The 23,219-nt window shown below is 37.8% G+C and overlaps 1 pseudogene; it reads left to right on the top strand.

The window, feature by feature from the left end:
• Positions 1 to 855: 855 nt before the first annotated feature.
• The window catches only part of LOC110541374 (coiled-coil domain-containing protein 137-like), a 29,868-nt pseudogene continuing 7,504 nt past the window's right edge, over positions 856 to 23,219 (top strand).

The following is a 23,219-nucleotide window of genomic DNA, read 5'->3' as shown; positions in this document are numbered from 1 at the left end:
CTTCAACAAGTGATGCTGGTATAGCTGATATTATGAATGTAGAAGAATGCAATAGCTCTGTCTCTTGTACCCTGCACAAAACTCACGAACTCTATATGTGACAAAGGGCTAATTTCCAAAATATATAAAGAGCTCAAGAAACTAGACATCAACAAATAAAACCATCAATTTTTAAATATGAGGTACAGATCTAAACAGAATTCTCAACAGAGGAATCTCAAATGGCAAAAAGGCACATAAAAACACTCAATATCTTTAGTCTTCAGTGAATTGCAAATCAAAAGGACTCTGAGATTCTATCTTACACCCGTCAGAATGGCTAAGATCAAAAGTACAAGTAACAACTCATGCTGGAAAGAATGTGGAACAAGGGGAACTTTCCTTCATTGCTGATGGGAATGCAAACTTGTACAACCACTTTAAAAATCATTACTGTAGTTTCACAGATAAGTGGAAATAGTTCTACCTCAATACACAGCTATATGACTCCTGGGCATATACCCAAAAGACATTTCTTCCAACCATATAAGCACTTGCTCAACTATGTTCACAGAACTTTTATTTGTAAGACCCAGAAACAGGAAATAACCTAGATGTCCCTCAACCAAAGAATGGATACAGAAAATGTGGTAATTTTACACAATGCAGTATTATTCAACTGTTTAAAAAAATCATGACATATGCAGGTAAATGGATGGAACTAGAGAAAAATCATCCTGAGTGAGGTAACCTGACCCAGAAAGACAATTGGGTTTATAATTACTTATGAATCGATATTAACTGTAAAAGAAAGACAACCGTGCCCAATAACCAAAGAGCCAGAGAGGCTACATAAAATGGAGGCCTCAAGTAGAGATGCATGAATCACTCTGTGAAGAGAAAACAGAACAGACATCACAGGTGGTTTGGGGACAGGTAGGATGTCACCAAAGAGAGGATGGAAGGAGAAAGTACTCGGAGAGATAACTAAACCTGTGTGTAATTACAAGGGTGAAGCAAAAACTAGTGAGATGAAAATTCCCAGGAATCTATTATGGCAACCTTAATATGAAGTCAGAAACGGCCATTTGTTGGAACCAAGCAAGACTTAAAGTGGCAGGATTAGGGCACCAACCTAGTCACAAAACCTTTGACCTACAATTTGTCCTGCTTACAAGATGTGCTATGGTAAAGATGGTACAGCAATTGTAGGAGGGGTTAACCAGGGACAGGTCAGCATGGGACCCCTGTGAAGAGAGGGAACCCACCCTTGACCCTGATTGGAAGGCCAGTATCCAAAGGCTGAATAACCCAGAGACCGTAGGTATAACCAAATAACCAAACCTGACACATCCACACCCCAAAAAAGCCAACAAATTGTTACAACAGCCTTCGGCTATACTCATATACAGGAACATAGCATAATCTTCATCAGAGAAGCTTCATCCAGCAACTGATGAAGCGAAGAACATAGAATTTTGAGGAAGGACAGTAAGGATTGTAGGAACCAAGGAGTCAAGGACACCACAAGAAAAAGACAAACAAACAAACAAAAAACAGGACCAAATAATTTGGTCACATGGGGGCTCATAGAAACAGAACTGATAAGCAGAGAGTCCTCATGGGTCTGACCTAGGCCCTCTGAATAGGTGTCCTGTTGTATAGCTTGTTCTACTTGTGGGAGGAAAAGATGGATGTCTCTGACACTTTTGCCTGATTTGGGGACTTTGGTTGATATCAATCAGAGGCCTGGCTTGTTTTTTTTTTTTTTTTTTTTTTTTTTTGAAGGAAAACTGCAGAGGAGTGGATTGGGAAGAAGGGAAGCGTTGGAAAGGGACTACGAGTGAAGAGGATGCAGGGTAACCTTTTATTTGAATGTAACATATATGAGAAATAGAGATTAATAATAAGAGTGCAGAGAATCTTATGAAAGAAGGGAGGATAGGAAGACATGGAGGGGTCAGGAGCTCCACAAGGAGAGCAACAGAACAAAAAATTTCTGGGCACAGGGGTCTTTCTGAGACTAGTACTCCAACCAAGGACCATGCATGGAGATAACCTAGAACCCCTAGAACCCCTGCACAGATGTAGCCCATGGCAGCTAAGTCTACAATTGGGTTCCCTAGTAATGGGAACAGGAAGTATCTCTGACATGAACTTAGTGGCTGGCTTTTTGATCACCTCCCCCTGATGGGAGAGTAGCCTTACCAGGCCACAGAGAAAAACAATACAACCAGTCCTGACTAACATAATCTATAATAAATATATAAAAGTAGTTTTAAGTAAAGAAAAAAAAAAGAACTCAACTTTGAATCTACACAATAAGACTTTAAATAAGTTACAATGAGCATTTAAAGATAAAAAACATGCTCTTTGATCACCTCCCCCTGCAGGGTGTAATCTTGCCGGGCCACAGAAGATGATGTAGCCAGCCTTGATGAGACCTTATAAGCTAGGGTCAGATGGAAGGGGAGGAGGTCCTCCCCTATAAGGGGACTAGGGAAAGGGCATAGGGGGAGAAGAGGAAGGATAGGTGGGACTGGGAGGATATTACAGAGGGGGCTGCAGAGGGGATACAAAGTGAATAAATTGTAATTAAGTAATTAATTAATTAAATTTAATTTAAAAATCTGAATTCTTTCTTCGGAGTCTTGAAGTTATTTTTCATACAAGTCTTTCACTTGCTTGGTTAGATTTATACCAAAAGACTTTATGTTATTTGTAGATATTATGAAAGGTGCTATTTCCCTAATGTCTTTCTGAGCCCTTTTGCCTTTTGTATATAAGAAGTCTAGCAATGTCTTTGAGTTAATTTTGTGTTCAGCAACCTTACTGATGGTCTTTACCAGCTGTAGGAGTTCCTTGGTAGAATTTTAGGGGTCACTTATGTATACTATCATATATTTCTGAACAGTGATACTTTGATGTCTTCCTTTCCAATTTGTATACCCCTTGATCTCTTTTAGTTTTCTTATTGCACTAGCTAGGACTTCAAGTACTATGTTGAAGAGATACGGAGAGAGTGGGCATCATTGCCTTGTCCCTGATTTCAGTGGGATTGTTTTAAGTTTTAGTTTTATTTTAGCTATCGGCTTGTTGTATATTGTCTTTACTATGTTTAGGTATGTGCCTTGTATTCCTGATCGCTCCAAGACTTTAAACATGAATGGGTGTTGGAGTTTGTTAAATGCTTTTTCGACATCAAAGGGAATAATTATGTTTTTTTTTCTCAGTTTATATGGTAAATTAAATTGTTGAATTTCCATAACTGAAACACCCCTGCATGAGTGGGATGAACCCTACTTGGTCATGGTGCACAATATCTTTAATGTGTTCTTGAATTCGGGTTGAGTATTTTTGCACAAGTGCATAGAAGGGAAATTAGTCTGAAATTATCTTTATTCCTTGTGTCTTTGTATGGTTTAGATATCAAGATAACTGGCATCAAGTCTCTGAAGAAAGAAATTGATGAAGATATCAGATGATAAAAAGATCTGCGGAGTTCATGGACCGGTACAATTAACATAGTGAAAATATCCATTCTACCAAAAGCAATCTACAGATTCAATGCAGTTCCCATCAAAGTACCAAAACAATTACTTACACACCTTGAAAGGAAAATTCTTAAATTCATATGAACAAAACAAAAAATAACTAAAACAATCCTCTACAAAAATAGAACATCTGGATCTATCACCATTCCTGATCTCTAGCTGTGCTATAGAGCAACAGTAATGGTAAATGCATGCATGGTACTGGCATACAACTGGTGGATCAATGGAATCCAACTGAAGACCCAGAAAGAAACCCGCTATCCAAAGAACAGTTGATTGTTGACAAAGAAGCCAAAACCATCCAATGAAAAAAAAAAGACAGCATCTTCAGCAAATGGTGCAGGTTAAATGGCTGTCCACATGTAGAAAAATGCAAATAGCTCCATATTAATCACCCTACACTAAACTAAAGTTCAAGTGGATCAAAGACCACTAAAAATAAGACACACTTATAATCTACTAGAAGAAAGTGTGGAAGGGCCTTGACCTCATTGGCACAGGAGACAACTTCCTGCATAAAACACCAACAGCAAAACCTCTAAGATCAACAATTAATAAATGGGACCTTATGAAACTGAACTTCTATAAAGCAAAGGACACCGTCAACAGAACAAAACAACAGCCTTTAAACTGGGAAAATGTCTTCACCAACTCTACATCCAACAGAGGGCTCATATCTAATATATATAAAGAATTCAAGAAATTAAACTCCAAGAAATCAAATAATTCAATTAAAAAATGAAGTTACAGAACTAAACAGAATCCTCAAAGAAGAATATCAAATGGTCAGGAAACATCTAAGGAAATACATGATATCCTTTGTCATTCAGGCAAATGCAAATTAAAATAACTCTGAGATTCCATCTTATACCCATCAGAATGGCTAAGATCGAAAACTCAAGTGACAGCACATGCTCTCAAGGAAGTGGGAAAAGGGGAACTCTCCTCGATGCTGGTGCTAGTACAAACTTTCCAATCATGTTGGAAATCAATCTGGCACCTTATTAGAAAATCTGGAATAGGTCTACCTCAGTATGAAGCTATACCACTCCTGGGCATAAACCTGAAAAATTTTACACCATACAACGACATTTGCTCAACTATATTCTTAGCAGCTTTATTTGTAATAGCCAGAATCTGGAAACAACCTAGATATCCCTCAGCTGAAGAATGGATACAGAAACTGTAACACATTTACACAGTGGAATACTACTCAGCTATTACAAAAGAAAAAAAAAATCATGAAATTTGCAGGCAAACGGATTAATTTGGAAAAGGTAATCATCCTGAGTGAGGCAACCCAGAACCATAAATACACATATGGCATATACTCATTTATAAGCGGACATTAGGCATATACTACAGGATAACCATACTGAAATCCACAGACCTAAAGAACCTGAATAACAAGGAGGACCCTAGGGAGAATGCTCAATTCTCATTCAAAAAACAATAGACACCTGAAGCATTTGAAGAGAGGGAGCAGGACAGGAGCTTATTAATTTTGTCCTATGAAAGACTCCAAGAATATCAAATGGTCGGGATACATTTAAGGAAATACTCAATATACTTTGTCATCAGGCAAATGCAAATTAAAACAACTCTGAGATTCCATTTATACCTATCAGAATGGCTAAGACTGAAGCAAATGCTGAGACTCACAGACCAACTTTGGGCAGAGCACAGGGAGTCTTATGGAAGAATAGAGGCAGGGGGTTGGTGTAAGGACATGGAGGGACAGGATCTCCACAAGGAGACCTACAAAACCAAAATTCTGGGCCCAGGGGTTCCTGCAGAGACTGAAGCACCAACCAAGGACCATGCATGGAGAAGACCTAGACCCCTTATGTGGAAGTAATCCATAGGCAACTCAGTCTCCCTGTGGGTTCCCTAGTAAGGGCAGCAGGGGTTATCTCTAACAAGTACTCAGATGCAGGCTCTTTGGTCACTTCCCAGGTGGGTGACCTTGCCAGAGGAAGAGGATGCAGGAAGTCCTGCTGAGACTTGATTGGCTGACTTCAGATTGTAGGGAAGGAGGGTTCCCCTTTTTTGAGAAATAGGGGAGGAGAATAGGGGGAAGAGAAAGAGAGGGTGGGACTGGGAGGAGACAAGAAAGGGAGCCACAGTTGGGATTCAAAGTGAATAAAATATAAAAAAAATTAAATTACAGAAAGAAAAACCAGAACTCTTATTAAAGACAGATTATTAATACAATTATGTGAAACACCACACAGACATGCATACACACACACACACACACACACACACACACACACACACTGAATTGTTCATATTTGGGTGCTTTGCTAACTCAGTCAGTATATTATCAAGCTAATAACGTTTAGCCTGAGTGGTGAAAGGGCTCATCCTACATGACTGTATCATCTGCTAAGAGAGGTATATTTGTAAATATGATCACCAAACATTTTTTAATTAATGTAATCATATTTAGTATTTAATTTTCTTATTTCACTAAGGTTAAACTTTTCTGAAGCAGAGGTTAATGGAATGTATTAATGGATAGTATACTTTCCTCTGTAGTTAGTAGGAATATTGCTTGCTTTGTATATCTAAAAAAAAAAAAAAAAAAAAAAACAAAAAACAAAAACCTGCTCTCACTCTATTGATACAAATATCCTATGACTATCACCTCTCCAGTACTCAACATTTGATTTCTGATATTGCTGTTAGGGAGTGATTACAAAATGTCAGAGTTCTTCTGCAATTTTATGCTAACCTGCTTTATTTCTTCATGTTTCATCTAACAAATTTTCTTATACAGCTTATGAAAAATAGTCAATTTAATAGATCATGATGTTTCTAGATAAAAAATTAACTTGAAAATTGAGAAGTATTGCTTCAATATGATTCTGTGCTCCCTCTCCCTATTATAAAGTGTTTGATGCACTGAACTTTCTCTGGCGTTTTATGTTGACCTTGGAGTACCATGTACAACTAGGTCAGTGTTCTAAGTATAGATACCTTTGAGGATTTAAAAGTAGGTCATGCAAGACATTCCACAGGGGAAGAAGATGTGCTCAGCCTTGATACAACTTGATGAGCTGGAGTGTATTGAAAGGGGCTCCACTTTTCTGAAGAATATTGGAGGCAGATAGGGGAGAGGGAAGGATAGCAAGACTGGGAGGTGAGGAAGGATTGGGTTATGACCTGGATGTAAAGTAAATTAATTAATTAATTAATTAAACATAGTAGGACAGTACATTGTTAGTGATACTTGAATTCTTTTCCACATAATAATGAGATGATAGAGCTCAGGACCCTTTCTTCTGCAAGTCATCTTTCTATAATGGGGAACCTACTCTATAAGAGGAGAGGAATCTCTTTTGACAATGGATGAGTGGAGGTTCCAGTCACAGATTCTAGACTGTAACTGGACTAGAGAGACACTAGCCTGATGAGGTTCAAATGAGATTCAAATTCGAGCAAGTTTTCTCTTGTCTCTGTACACTGGCTTGTGATATAGATGAGGAGAAATAATGAACCTGTGTGCTCATTCAGTGCTACACATTTAGAACTATTATTATCTTTGTTGCTATCGTTGTTCCTTGTCATGAGACTCTTACACAACACTGAATCTCTTGACTCTCAGGATTTCATTTCTAGCAAGTAGTCCACTGTCCACACTTTAATGTCATTTTGAATAATTAATTGTATATTGAATGTTGTCTTCTGGATGTAAATTATCAATCAACATGTGTAAATAAGCAATTCCATACTTCTGAAAATAACATATAAGAAGTGTTTAGAGAGAATTGTATGCGTCCTGATAAAGATAGAAAACCACATTACATGTTTTCATTCATTAGAAATAGAAGCATTACACTTCTTTATAAAATATTTTTCATTTTCTCTTCTTAATAACATCAAATGTGGCTCATTCATGCAAAAACTGAAAAGATTTGCTTTGTATTTTTCATGTAAGTAAGGGTCGAGGTAATTATATATATATGGTATTTTAAAAAATAACATTATTAATATGAAATTATTGTTTGTTTACTTGAAAATGGAAAGAAGCCCTAACATGTAAAACCTTTCTTAAGGGTTGGTAATAAATATTATAAATATTATTTGGTGATAAGAGATGTCCAGCTGGGGCTCTGTCTCTCCTCCATTATTTGGCATTTTCAATTAGATCATCTTCATATGTGTATAGATTTCAGGAGTCTATAGTGTTTGCTTCCCATACTACCCCCCAAACAGCCCTTAGTTTTAGCTGTTTGTCCATCTACTCCCTTCTATACCCTGTTCCCCCTCATCTCTTCTCCTTACCCTTTCTCTGTCAGTCCAGCCCCACCATCCATCCATATCTATCTATTGTATTTTCCTTTCCAAGGTAGATCCCTCACTCTATACCTAATCTCTGTACTTCTAGAGATTGTGACTTTCTTATTATTGACTTAATAGATAATATCCATATATGGGTGAATGCATACCACTCAGGATGGATATTTTTCTAGTTCCATCCATTTACCTGTGTATTTCATGACTTCATTTCTTTAACAGTTGAATAATGTTCCATTGTGTAAAGGTGTCACATGTACCTTATCTAGCCATTTGTTCTTGTGTGTCTAGGTTGATTCCAACTCTTGCCTATAGTGAAAAGAGCAAGAATGATCACGGTTTAGCAGGTGTCTTTTTTGGTATGATGAAACATCCTTTGGGTATATGTTCAAAAGTGGAATAACAAGATATTGAGGTAGATTTATTCCCATATTTCTGAGGAAGCCCTACATTGATTTCCATATGTCATGTAAAAATTAGAACTCCCACAGGCAACGGACAAGTGTTCTTCTAATTCCACAGTCTTACTAGAATGAGCTGTCACTTTTTTAGTGATCTTAACTTGGCTGAAGGCTGAGAAATGAAATTTCAAAGTAATTTTGATTTGTACTTCTCTGATGACTAGAAATAATTGTACATTTCTTTAAGTGTTTCTCAGCCATATGAGTTTCCTTTTGTGAGAATTTTACGTTTTAGATCAGAACCCCATTTTTGAAAGTTGCATTGTATTATTGATGTCTAGGTTTGTAAGTTATTCACATATTTAGATATTAACCCTCTCTTGGATATGCAGTTGATAAAAATTTTCTCACATTCAGTAGGCTGTTGAATTGTCCAAATGATGGTTTCCTCTGCTGTACAGAAGCTTCTGAATCTCATGTCTTATAGTTCTTATTGCCTGGGCTTTTGGAGTCTGTTCAGAAAGTCTGTTCTGTGTCAGTGAGTTGATCCTGTTCTCCATTGTCTTCTTCATCAGTTTCAGTGTATCTGCTTTTACCTTGAGGTCGTTCAGGTGAGAGTTGAGTTATTTGAAGGATGAGGACTACAGATCTACTTAAATTCTCTACATGGAGCCAGGCCGTTTGACCAGTGTCATTTGTTTAAAATGCTGTCTTTCCTGCTGGCTGTATTTTTTGAGTCTTCATCAAAAACGGTTACATATCTGTATGCGATTATTTCTGGCTCTTCAATTCTATGTCATTGATCAAGGTGTATATTTTAATTATTTCTGGCTCTTCCATTCTATTTCATGGATCAAGGTGTATATTTTTATGATAATATTGACAGTTTTTATTACATGGGTCTGAAGCACAAGTCAAGGTTGGGGATGGTGACTCTCCCAGCAGTTCTTTTCTTATTAAGGATTGTTTTAAGCTGGTCTGTGTGTGGGGGGGGGAGACTGGGAGTAGTGGGAAGAAGGGAAATTGCAATAAGTATATAATGTATGAAAGAATAACAACAAAAACTTGCATACCAAATGCTGGAATATTTTAAAGATATCCTCCACCAATATTTCCAATTTGGCTCTATTACAGAAATGTGGAGATGTAAAGTCAGTAATCTATAATACATGTGTTTATGTACAAAAACTCTGTTACCACCTTAATAGATTAAGAAAATGCCTTTAATGGAAAAAAATACATATATATATATCTCCATAAAAAGGCTATTTCTGATGAACATAAAACAAACATTATCTTAGAAAAAAAAAGATAATTCAAAGCAATATTGCAAATATGAGTAATTAAGCAAGATTATCCACTATACTCTCTATGAATTAATATAGTGGCTCAAAAATTTATGATAGAAATAAGACAAGAGAAGATATTAAAGAGATACAAAAATTGGAAAAATATCAACTTGTTCCTACTTGTAGATGATACGAGCTACATAACAGATCCCAAGAATTCCACCGGACAATTGTAGAAGTTATTAACTCATTAAAAGTTGCTGAATACAAAATTCACTTACAAAAATTCACCAACTTTGACACACATAAAAACAAACATTTTTCAAAAGACATTGCTGACACTTCTATTCACAATGGCCTAAAAATAACGGCATGATGTAGGAATAAAAACAGGCATATCTACAGGTTAAAGACCATCCTATCTTTGTGGCCCGATTTGTCAAAGGAGCTTCTATGCAGCACAAGGAATTTTTAATACCCACAGAGGTCAGAAAATGATTAAGGGGCTATATAGATAAGATTTAAAGGAGGAAGATAGAAAAAAAAGTGGTAAAAGAAGCAAAGGAGAAAAAAAAGATTAGGCTTTCCTCTTGTTTTGCAGGCACTACATCGAATTCAAGAGCTGGGGCTACTGGCAAGGTACACAAGCCTTTATTGCATTCTTAAGGTTGTCATGCCATGCTGGCCATTGTGGTGGTTCATAGCCATTTTACATGCGTAAAACTGTTGATTTTTCCTCTCATTTGGTTGCTTAGATGATTTCTTCTGGTATCATTAAAGCTGGTCCTTGAGAAGGAGTCATGTAGGTCATTGAAACCCAGCAGCCTCTGGGACCAGATTCTGAAATACACAGTGTTTGTAGCAATATCAGTTTAATTTCCACCTCTGGAAGATAAATAAAGATATTAGGGGAATCGATAGTCTTACAAAACAGCATAATTCTCTGATACATTCTTTTTTTTATTCTTTTTTTAATTACATTTTTAATTTTTTTACATTAATTATATTTTATTTTATTTTTTGTATCCCAGGTATAGACCCCTTCCTCATTCCCTCCTAATACTGCCCTCCCTCCCTCATCTCCTCTCATGCCCCTCTTTAGCTCCTCCCCCCCTTCCATCTGACCCTAGCTAAGCAGGTCTCCTTAGGACTGGCTGCAATGTCATCCTCTGTGGCCTGGCAAGTAGGCTTCTCCCTTGGGTGGTGGTGGAGGGAGTCAATAAATTCCTATGTTATAAATAAGTGTATCCCTTTCCCCTCACCAAGGAAATGTCTCTTTGCAACAAACAGCACTCATTAGAGAAAACAACTAACATGAAATGAAGAATGGTGGGGTCCTGTCTGAGTGGATACATCTACAAAACACCCCTGCACCCTAGGGAATATTGACAAAAAGGAGGCAGAAAGATTGAAAGAGCCTGAGTATCAAAGAATTTCCTATAAGGCAGTGTCAAATGATAATTTCAGAAAGTATATCTGCAAAGTCTAACATTTTAGGCATGAATACCTAAAAAAATGAAATAAACAAATCAACATGTATATCATAAAGTGGAGAGGGAAAAGACCATGAGAATGAAGCCTAAGCAAAAAAAGAAAAGAAAAATGACTGGCAGCTAAAAATTACTGAGAGTAGAAAAAATAGTTTCCACCTGAAAAGAGCACATCAATGGGTTATATAACACCAGATCGTCTCTGAAAACAAATAAGTACAAGAAACATTATATAAACTGATCAAGGTTCATTTATGTATTTAGGAAGACATGTATATACATGTAAGCACTTAACATTACCTCATTAAAAAATCCATGTTTTTGAAAATGAGTGAGGAGAGATGGGAGGCTTGGAGGGAGGAATGGGTAAGGGGTATAATAAGAATATATTATCATCTCAAAATATAAAAGCAGAAAAACTAAAAGAAGAAGAAAATTAGAGTTATAACAGAATTGGAAACACTACATGGGGTAGGGGATGGGAGAACAGATAGAGGAAAGAATTTGAGGAAGGGTAGCAATAAAGACTTTTGAAAAACATTCTATTGAAACCTCCAAATCTAGAAGCTTCTCACTTTCTTTTAAAATATATTATAAAGAGAAATAACGAAAGAGTTGAATTTTGAGATTCGCTAGACGCCAAGATGAAAAGAATATGTCCAGGATTTTGGTGGTAACTTACGTTAAGTACTTAACTGGAACCATGGGGCTTGTTTTTTGAGAGACAGTTCTGTATCTAGTGCTTTTGCAAATCCTTTTCTACTGACGGATCTTGACTCAGTCACTCACACCTGGTGCATACATTTTAAATGTTGGGAATCCATAATCTACTTCATTTTAATTCAGAGGAGACTGTATGAATATAAATTGAAAATGACAGACATAACAGACATGTTGACACACCTAATCTCAGCACTTGGGAGGCAGAGTTCTCTGTGAGTTCTCTGTTTGTGATGAGCCTGGTCTACAAAGTGTTCCAGGACAAAAAAGTTCCAGGACAGCCAGGGATGTTACACAGAGAAAACTTGTCTCAACACACACACACACACACACACACACACACACACACACAAATTAAACAAAAACAAAAACAGAAAGAAGGTATGAAGGAAGAGAGATTATAAGAAACATGAAGCCTGACCCAATAACTCTTGATTATATAGAACTGAATACAGAAAAAAATAATTAATTTTTTATTTTTTAATATTAGTTACAGTTTATTAACTTTGCATCCTAGCTGTATCCTGCTCCCTCATTCCCTCCCAATCCCAACCTCCCTCCCTCATCTCCTCCCTGCCCCTTTCCAAGTCTACTAATAGGGAAGGTCCTCCTCGCCTTCCATCTGACCTTAGGTTATCAGTTATCTTCAGGCCTGGCTGCAAAATCCTCCTTTGTGGCCTAGCAGGGCTGCTCCTCCCTCGGGTGAAGCAGGGAGTTGGAGGAAGGTCAAAGAGCCAGCCATTGAATTCATGTCAGAAACAGTCCCTGTTCCCCTTACTAAGGATACCCACTTGGATACTGAGCTACCATGGGCTACATCTGAACATTGGTTCTAGGTTATATCTATACATGGTCCTTGGTTTGAGGTACAGTCTCACAAAAGACCCTTGTGGCCAGATATTTTTAGTCCTTGTGGAGCTCCTGTCCTCTCCAGGTCATACTAACTCACCATTCTTTCTTATGATTCCCTGCACTCTGCCAAAGGTTTAGTTATGAGTCTCAGTATCTGCTTTGATATACTGCTAGGTAGAGGCTTTCAGAGGCCCTCAGTGGTAGGCTCCTTTCCTGTTACTTGTTTTCTCCTAAGTCCAATGTCCATCCCATTTGTCTTTCTAAGTGAGGGTTGATCATCTTACTCAGGGTCCTCCTTCTTATTTAGCTTCTTTAAGTGTACAGATTTCAGTATGTTTATTCTATCTTATAGGTCTAGTACCCACTTATAAGTGAGTATATACCGTGTGTGTCTTTCACCTTTCTTTGTAATGTTTTATGTTTTGTTAGAATAACTATTTTTGTTTTTGTTGTTTGTTTTTATATTTAAATCTTTTTATTTAAATTTATTTTTTAATAATTTATTCACTTTACATCTTTATTGTACCCCCTTCCTCCCCTCCTCCTGGTTCTACCCTCCTTCCCTCTTCTCATTTATCACCTCCTAGCAAGTCTCATTAGAACTGCCTGTATCCTCCTCCTCTATGGCCTGACAAGGCCCCACCACCAGGGAGAAGTGATCAAGGAGTAGGCAACAGAGTCCATATTATAGACTGCTCCTGCATCCTTTCCTAGGGAAAACACATGGAGACTGAGCTGTCTATGGACTACATCTGAGCAGGGATCTAGGTCTTCTCCATGCATGGTCCTTGATTGGTTCATCAGTAATTGCAAGGGCCCATTGGGCCAGATTTGTTGGCTCAGTTGGCTCCCCTCCTTCCCTCCCGATCCCACTCTCCCTACCCATTCCTCATGCATGCCCCTCCCCAAGTCCACTGATAGGGAAGGTCCTCTTCTCCTTCCTTCTGATCTTAGTCTAACAGATCACATCAGGAATGGCTGCATTATCATCTTCTGTGGCCTGGTAAGGCTGCTCCCCCCTCAGGGGGAGGTGATCAAAGAGCAGGCCAATCAGATTATGTCAGAGGCAGTCCCTCTTCCCATCACTATGTAGTCCACTTGGACACTGAACTATCATTTGCTACATCTGTGCAGGGATTATAGATTATCTTCATGAATAGTCCTTGGTTGGAGTATGAGTCTCTGTGAAGTTCCCTGTGTTCAAATGTTTTGGTTCTGTTGCTCTCCTAGCATTTCTGATGGGTATAAGATGGAATTTCAGAGTCATTTTAATATGCATGTACCTGATGACTAATGATTTTGAGCATTTCTCTAAATATTTATCCACCATTCAATATTCCTCAGTAAAGAATTCTTTGTTTAGTTCAGTACCACAAATTTTAAATGAGTTATTTGTTTGTTGGATTTTAATTTGAGTTCTTTATAAATTTTGGATATTAGCCCTCTGTCAAATGTAGGGTTAGTGAAGACTTTTTCCCAGTCTGTAGACTGTCATATTTATTCTGTCTACAGTGTTCTTTGCTTTACAGAAGCTTTTCAGTTTCATGAGGTCCCAAAAATTAATTGCTGATCTTAGAGGCTAGGTTGTTGGTGTTCTGTTCAGGAAGTTGTCTTCTGTGCCAATGAGTACAAGGGACTTCCTCACTTTTTCTTCTAGTCAATTTAGTATGTCTAGTTTTATGTTGAGGTCTTTGATACATTTAAATTTTTGTTTAATGCACTGTGATGAATGTGGATCTACTTATAATTTTCTACATATAGACACTCAGTTAGACCAACACCATTTGATGGAGATGCTGTTTTTTTTCCATTGTATGATTTTGGCTTCTTTGTAAAATATCAGGCATCCTTAGGTGTGTGGGTTCATTTCTGGGTCTTGGATTCAATTCCATTGATCCTCCAGTCTGTTTCTACTTCACTCGATGCAGTTTTTATTACTGTTACTCTGTGGTACAGCCTGAGATCAGAGATGGCGATACATTTCAGAAGATCTTTTATTGTACAGAATTGTTTAACTAGTCTGGTTTTGTTGTTGTTGTTTTCATATGAAGAGAATTGTTATTTCAGGTTCTGTAAAGAATTGTGTTGATATTTTAATGGTGAATTGCACTGAATCTATAGATTGCTTTTGGTTAGAATGGGCACTTTTACTATGTTGATCCTATGAGTCCATGAGCATGGAAGATTTTTCCATCTTCTGATATCGCCTTAAATTTCTTTCTTCAGAGACTTGAAGTTAGTCTTCTTTAGAGTTACACCAAAATATTTTTTTATTTGCGAGTTTGTGAAGAGTGTTGCTTGTTTCCCTAATTTCTTCCTCAGCTGGGTTGTCTTTTGTATACAGAAGGGACCCTGTTTTTTTTTTTTTTTATTAGTTAATTTTTTTATTCAAGAACTTTACTGAAGGTGTTTAACCGCTGCCAGAGTGTTATGGTAGAATTTTGGGGTTCACTTATGCATAGTAGCATATCACTTGAGAATAGTGATACCTTGACTTCTTACTTTCTAATTTGTACCTCTTTGATCTCCTTGAGTTGTCTTATCGCTCTGGCTAGGATTTCCAGTACTATATTTAAGAGATATAAAGAGAGTTGGCATCCTTGTCTTGTCTCCAATATCAGTGGTATTGATTTATGTTTCTTTCCATTTAGTTTGACGTTGGCAATAAACTTGATGTATGTTGCCTTTACTATGTTTAAGTATGTGCCTTGTATCCCTGCTCTCTCCAGGACTGTACACATGAATGAGTGTTGGTTATGTCAAATGCTTTTTGGGCATTTAAGGAGATGATCATGGCTTTTTTTTTTTCAGTTTGTTTGCATGATGTATTACATTGATGGGTTTCCATATATTGAACTATCCATGCATGCCTAGGGTGAAGCCTGCTTGGTTATGGTGGCTGACAACTTTGATGAGTTTTTGGATTCAATTTGTGAGTATTGGATATGTTTGCATCAATGTTCACAAGAGAGATCTGAAATTTTCTTTATTTGTTGGGCCTTTGTGTATCAGGGTGACTATGGCTTCAAAATGAGATTGGTAATGGTCCTTCTGTTTCTATTTTGTGGAATAGTTTGTAGAGTATTATTATTAGCTCTCCTTTGAAGGTCTGGCAGAATTCTGCACTGAAACCATCTGGCTTTGTGCTTTTATTTGTTGGGAAAATTTTGATGACTGCTTCTATTTCCTCAGGGCATATTAGACTATTTAACGTGTTTACCTGATCTTGATTCAACTTTGGTAAGTGGAATCTACAAAAAAAATATCCATTTCATTTAACTTTTTATATTTTGTCGCATATAGGATGTTGAAATAAAACTTAATGATTTTTTTTTATTTCCTCAGTGTTTGTTGTTGTTTGTTGTTATGTCTCACTTCTCATTTTTCATTTTATTGAATTTGTTAATGTCTCTCTGTCTTTTAGTTATTTTGGCTTAGGGTTTGTCTGTCTTATTGATTTTCTCAAAGAACCATCTCTTGGTTTCTTTGATTATTTGAATTGTTCTCTTTGTTTCTAATTCATTGATTTCAGCCATAAGTTTACTTACTTCCAATTTTCTACTCCTCTTGAGTGTATCTTCTTTTTTATTTTAGTGCTTTCAGGTGTGCCAATAAGCTGCTTGTATGGGATTTCTCTAATCGATTCATAAAGGCACTTATTACTGTTTATGTTCCCCTTAGCACTGCTCTCACTGTTTCCATAAATTTGTTTCATCATGCCTTTAATTTCATTGAAGTTCTTAATTTCTTTCTTTATTTCTTGCCTGGCCCAAGTGTCATTGAGTAGGGAGTTGCTCAGTGTCCGTGTGTGTGTGTGTGTGTGTGTGTCTGTGTGTCTGTGTGTCTGTGTGTAGGCTTTTAGTTATTTCTGTTGTTGTTGAGGTCCAGCTTTAGTCCATTGTGGTCTGCTAGAATAAATACAAGGTGTTATTTCAATCTTCTTGTATCTCTTGAGGCTTGCTTGTGACCTAATTTGTGGTCAATTTTGAAGAAGGTTACAAAAGGTGCTGAGAAGAAATTACATTATTTACTGTTTGGGTGAAAAGTTCTATAGATTTCTGTTAAGTCCATTTGATTTATAAATAACATCTTTTAGTGTCATTATTTGTCAGTGTAGCTTCTGTTTAATTGATTAGTGTTTTGGTGAGTGTAGGGTGTTGAAATCTCCAACTATTAGTATGTGGGGATCACTGTGTTATTTAAGCTTTATTAATGTTTCTTTTACAAATGCAGGTGCCATTTCATTTGGAACATAGATGTTTAGAAAAGAGATGCCGATGCCGTATTGGTGGAATTTCTCTCAGGTGAGTATGAAGTGTCCTTCCTCACATCTTTTGATTACTATTGGTTAAAAGTCTATTTTATTAGATATAAGAATGCCTACTCCAGCTTGATTCTTGTGTGCATTTGCTGGGAAAACCTGTTCTAGCCCTATATTCCCAGGTAATGTCTTTGTGGCTGAGATGTGTTTCTTTTATGCAGCAAAATGTTGGGTCCTGTTTACACATCCATTCTGTTAGTCAGTGTGTTATTATTGGAGAATTGAGCCCATTGATGTTGAGAAAGATTAATGACCATTGATTAGTTAGTTCCTTTTATTTTGATGTTGGTTGTTGTAGTGTTTTTGTGTGATTGTCTACTTTTAGTTTTGCTGTGGTGATTTATTTCCTTTTATTTCTTGGGTGTAGTTAGCCTTATTGGGATGGACTTTTCTTTTTAGTATCTTCTGTATGGCTGGATTTGTGGATATTACTGTGTAGTTTTGGTTCTCTTTTAGAATATCTTGTTTTCTCCATCTATGATGATTGAGAGTTTTTCTCAGTACAATAGTCTGAGATGACATTTGTGATCTCATAGAGTCTGCATGACATATATTGAAGTCTGTCTGGCTTTTATAGTCTTTGTTGAGAAATCAGGTGTGATTCTGATGGGTTTGCCATTATGCATTACTTAGCTTTTTTTTTTTTCTCTCTCTTGCAGGTTTTAATACATTTTGCTTGTTTTGCACATTTAGTGTTTTAGTTGGCAGGAGGATTTTCTTTTCTGGTCTAATCTATTGGGTGTTCTGTAGGCTTCTTTTATGCTTATAGGTATCTCTTTCATTAAATTGGGAAAAATTTCTTCTATGATTTTATTGAAAATATTGTCTGGGTCTTAGAAATGCATTTTTTTCCTCTGTTCCTATTATTCTTAGGTTTTGTCTTTTCATGGTGTTCTTGATTTCCTGGATGTTTTGTGCCAAGAATTTTTTAGATTTTACATTTTCTTTGATGGATGTATCAGTTTCTTCCATTGTGTCTTCTACGCCTGAGATTCTTTCCTCAATCTCTTTTATTAACTTGGAGATTCTTACCTCTGTAATTCTTGTTTTCCTCTCTAAGTTCTCCCTTTCCACGATTTCTTCAGTTTTTACTTTCTTCATTGTTTCCATTTCCATCTTCAGATCTTGGACCATTTTTTTATTTCTTTCACTTGATTCACTTGATTGTTTGCATATTTCTTCATTTCTTTGAGTTGTTTATTTATCTTTTCTCTACAAGGACTCTCTAATGGCCTCAATCTATTTGAGTGCATCTTCCTGTATTCCTTCATGGATTTTATTCTTTTCCCCCATTACCATCTTCATAAGCATGAATTTAAGGTCATTTTCTTGTGTTTCAGTTGTGTTAAGGTATCCAGCCCAGCTTGCCTTTGAATATCTGGGCTCTGGAGAGGCTATATTGATTTGGCTTTTGTTGATTGTGTTTTTACACTGGCCTTTGGCCATACGGTTTTCTCTTCTGTTTTCTGATAGTTTCTGGTGCATGTTGAATTCCTGAGGGGGCAGGGAGTGGTGCAGGGAGGGCCCTAAGCAGAAAGCTGTGCATTGTCTCAGGAGCCCTCCTCATACTGTGGGTATGGTCTCTGAGTAGCAGGTGGTTTTCTGGAAATTGCTGTGACTCTCCTGTGGTGTACGGTTCTGTGGAATAACTGGAGTATGCCGGCGCCCAGGGGCTCTCCTCTCACATGGATAAGTCCCTGAGACATGTACCTTGACACTGTACTCACACACTGTGCTCGGTGTACACAACCATCCTGGAGAATCGAAGTTTGGTCAGTGTCTCTAGGGAGAGGGGTTGAGTTTTGGAGTGGAGTCTGGGGCTGCTCCTGTAGTTCCCATGGGTCACAAGGTCTGAGGTTGGGGCTGTGAGCCCCTGTACCCAGAAAGTTTTCACTGGCTAGTGAGGTCAGCAGGCAGGCCTGCTGCTAGACACTGGAGACCCCATGTCTGTGGAAACTCAAGAACTTTTCTGGGCATTAGCTAGGTGACCTGAACTCTGAAAATTGTTTCCCTCATGGTGAGCTTTCCTCTGATCTGGGAAACACGGTTGCTGATGATTTGCAGCCCACAGCTGTGCCTGTTGCTCACCATGCAATCACTGCTCAGACATAGTGTGCAATCAATGCCACCATCTTGGATACCTCACTTATTTTGGGTTTTTACTAACTACAAAAAAATGAAGTTTAGACTTATTCTGTTTCTTCATCTAAAATGAGAACAGTTGTCTAGCCTCATATGATTAAATAGAGATTGTGAAAAATGCAAAGGAGACATACACTCAAGCAAATGGAATCTTATGCTATTCCCAGTAGCCACTAACCTCTACTCACAATGTCAAAATGGAATTTGCTTTTCATTTTCCAATTCTTAAGTGCATTTTTTTCTTCATCCCTACTCACCTGTTAATTGCTTTTAAGTCATATGTCACAAGGTTTTAGTTAGAATCAGTCTATGCCACTTTTACTTATGAGTTTCAAGTTATTGCGTTTCAATTTCAAAATATTCACTTTGTAGAGCAACTCACTGGGATTTCATGGTTACTCTTATTCAAGTAACAGGAAGCAGTAAGATTTAATAAAGAGCAAAATATTTTAGCCACAAGGAGAAAGTCAGATAGTCAAGTTGAGACTATGCTGTTGTGATAGGTTAAAGATGTCAAGTTCAATTTAAATAGGACTCATATGTTTTACACTCACACCATTTTATTTTATTTAAAAAATCCTCCCAGTAAATTCAGGGATTATAGTGTCTGTCTATTCAAGCTAAGTACATTATTAGAAAAGTGAGAAGCGTCTTATAATTTTCAAATGTGACACCAATGTATATGGAAGAAATATTAAATGATTCAGTGCAAAGAAGAAATTGTGCCACTTGTGTATTATGTCTTCACCACACTCACTATTACACTGTCATTTGTATTTTCACTTTTTAGTACTATGAAACAAATAAACTCAAACAGCAGTTGGAAATAGAATGCTTCCTTTGTGAAACTGTGCAACAAATAAAAACAGTTGGAAATAATATCTATTGGCTTGTAAATTGTAAATTCAGGGATTTGGGCATGATATATAGGATTTTTGCTAACAATTTCCCATAGCCAAGAATATTTTGGTCACTCCTTCCCTCACTCACATTGTGTTATTTTATTTTCTCTGGACCTTTGTAAAACCTTTTCAAATCATGATTACATCTTGGGGCATCTTTGTTTCTTTAGTCTCTTTTTTTAAAGCAAAAGAGTACCGATTTTTGTATAATTTAAAAAGATGTTCTTCCCAAAGTTTGGCTGTAAGTCTCAGCATCTGCTCTGCTACCCTACAGGGGAGAGCCTTTCAGAGGCCCTCTGTGGTAGGCTCCTGTCCTGTTCCCTGTTTTTTCCCTCTTCTGATGGCCATTTGCCTTTCTGAATGGGTATTGAGCAACTTAGCCAGAGTCCTCCTTCTTTCTTAGTTTATTTAGGTATACAGATTTTAATACGTTTATCCTATATTATATACCTAATATCTACTTATGAGTGAGTATATACCCTGTGTGTGTTTCTGCTTCTGTGATACCTCACTCAGGATGATCTTTTCTAGTTCCCACCATTTGCCTGCAAATTTAATGATTTCCTTGTTTTTTTATTGCTGAGTAATACTCCATTGTATAGATGTACCACAATTTCCTCAGCTGAGGGGCATCTGACTTGTTTCCAGCTTCTGGCTATTACAAATAATGCTGCTACAAACATGGTTGAACAAATGTCCTTGTTGTATACTTGAGCATCTTTTGGATATATGCTTAGGAGTACTATAGCTGCATCTTGAGGAAGTGCTATTCCTAGTTGTTGGAGAAATCTTTGGGCAGAGTTCAGGGAATCTTGTGAAAGAAGGGGGAGATAGTAGGAGCTCCACGAGGAGAGCAACAGATCCAAAAAGTCTGGGCACAGCAGTCTTTTCTGAGACTAATAATCCAACCAATGACCATGCATGGAGATAACCTAGAACCACTGCACAGATGTAGCCCATGGCAATTCAGTCTCCAAGTGGGTTCCCTAGTAATGGGAACAGGGACTCTCTCTGACATGAATTCAGTGGCTGGCTCTTTGATCACCTCCCCCAGAGGGGGGAGCAGCCTTACCAGGCAACAGAGAAAGACAATGCAGCCACCCCTGATGAGGCTAGGATCAGAAGGAAGGAGAGGAGGACTTCCCCTATCAATGGACTTGGGGAGGGGCATGGGTGGAGAAGAGGGAAGAAAGGTGTGATTGGGAAGGAGCTACAAGGGGATACAAAGTGAATAAACTATAATTAATGAGAAGAAGATATATATATATATATATATATATATATATATATTAAAAGCTATTCTTTTTATTCAGTTCATGTTTAGGCAGTCATGGTGATAAGACTTCATGGATTTATTGCTTTATATTACAAATTGACATAATTTGACAGCAAACATCCTGATCCTTTTTATTTTAAAAAAAATAATTTATTCATTTTACATCTCTATTGTGGCCCCTTCCCTCATCTCCTCCTGGTCCCACCTTAACACCCTTTTCCCCCTGTATTGCTCTCCTCTAGGCCTCAGAAAAGGAGAGACCTCCTCCCCTACCAACTGCCTCAAGTTTCTTCAAGATTTCCTGCATCCTCTTCCTCTGTGACCTCTCAAGGCTGCCATACCCAGGGAAGTAATCAGGGAACATGCACCAGGGTTTCTGTCAAAGATAGCCCCTGGTCTTATACAGTCATTCTTTTCCTTTTTCATCAATGATCATTGAGCCCTATTTGTAGGAGTTATTTTGTGGATGCATCCAATAAAACTTGGCTCCACAACTCTGCATTTAAAGTGGCTGTAGTCTTCTGTGATGATTACAAGAGAAGTTTTATTGATAGTCTACACTTATCTCTGGGTATGAAGACAGATGTGTAGAGTGTTTCTCTTAGTCAATATTCTATTGCTGTGAAAAGAAATTATGGCCATGACAACTCTTATAAAGAAAAACATTTAATTGGGGCTGGCATATAGTTTCAGAAGCTTAGTTCATTACTATCTGTAATGGAAGTTATAGTTTCTTTAAAAACTCAGTTATGTTATGTAAACATGTGAGTTTTTTCATTTTTATTATTATTATTACAATTTATTCACTTTGTATCCTGGCTGTAGTGCCCTCTGTCATCTCCTCCTGGTTCCATCCTCCCTCCGTCTTCCCCCACTATGTCCTTCCCCTAGTCCACTAATAGGTGAGGTCCTCCTCCCCTAGTATCTGACCCTAGCCTATCAGGTCTCATCGGGACTATCTGGATCCTCTTTCCCAGTGGCCTATGAAGGGGGGAGGTGATCAAAGAGCAGGCACCAAGTTCATGCCAGTGACTGCCCCTGCTCCCCTTACTAGGAACCACATGGATACTGAACTGCCCATGAGCTCCAACTAAGCAGGGGGCCTAGGTCCTCTCCATGAATAGCCCTTGGATGATTCAACAAACTTTGCAGCCCCAACCCCCCGACCCCAGGCCCAGAGTTTTTTGGCTCTGTTGGTCTTGTTGTGGAGCTCTCCTGGGCATATATCTGAAAGATGTTTTTGTTTTAATTCCAGGTAAGGGATTTTAGTTTGTCCTTGAGTTTGTCCACAGATGATAATTGGCTCATGCAGGAGCCTGATCATTGTCAGCTGGAGTTAGTTGAAGTCTGAGGACTCTGAGGGAGAATGCATGGTGGCTTAAAAGGAGGTGGGTGGAGGACTGCTTGCTGTGTTTGCTAGTTTGCTGATTACCTGGACTGCTGGATATCCTGACTACTGAGATTGTTATTGCTCCCAAAAGAACCCAATAACCTGTCCCAAACAGAAGAAGTAAAGAGGTCTACCTCCTCTTTCCTTCTAACCTTCTTTTTCTCCTACTTTGGTTTAGGGGATTAAAAGGGAAGTAGAGGCTTTAGGAACCCCAAATAAAGTAGAGTTAAAAAACAAACACACAGAAAACAAAACGAAAAACAACAACAACCAACCCATCAACCAACCAACCAAACAAACAAACAAACAAACAAAACTGTGTCTACAACTCTCAAGGCAAGAAGCATGGTGGCACTCAGGTAGACATGGTGTCAGTGGAGAGTTCTACATCTCTGTTTGCAGGGTGCAGGAAGAGAAAGATACTGGGTCTGGCTTGAGCATTTGAAACACTAAAGCACACCCCAGTGATACATTTTCACCAATAAGGCCACACCTGCCCCAAAAAGGACATAGCTCCTCAAAGTGAAACTCCTCAAAGTGATAAATAAGTATTCAAATATATAAGCATATGGGGCCCATTCTTATTCAAATTGCCAAGTGC

Source organism: Meriones unguiculatus, chromosome 18, assembly GCF_030254825.1.
Source record: "Meriones unguiculatus strain TT.TT164.6M chromosome 18, Bangor_MerUng_6.1, whole genome shotgun sequence".
Classification (NCBI taxonomy): Eukaryota; Metazoa; Chordata; class Mammalia; order Rodentia; family Muridae; genus Meriones; species Meriones unguiculatus.
Note: the sequence above shows the minus strand (reverse complement) of the source record. Positions and strands in the feature narration are given on the sequence as shown.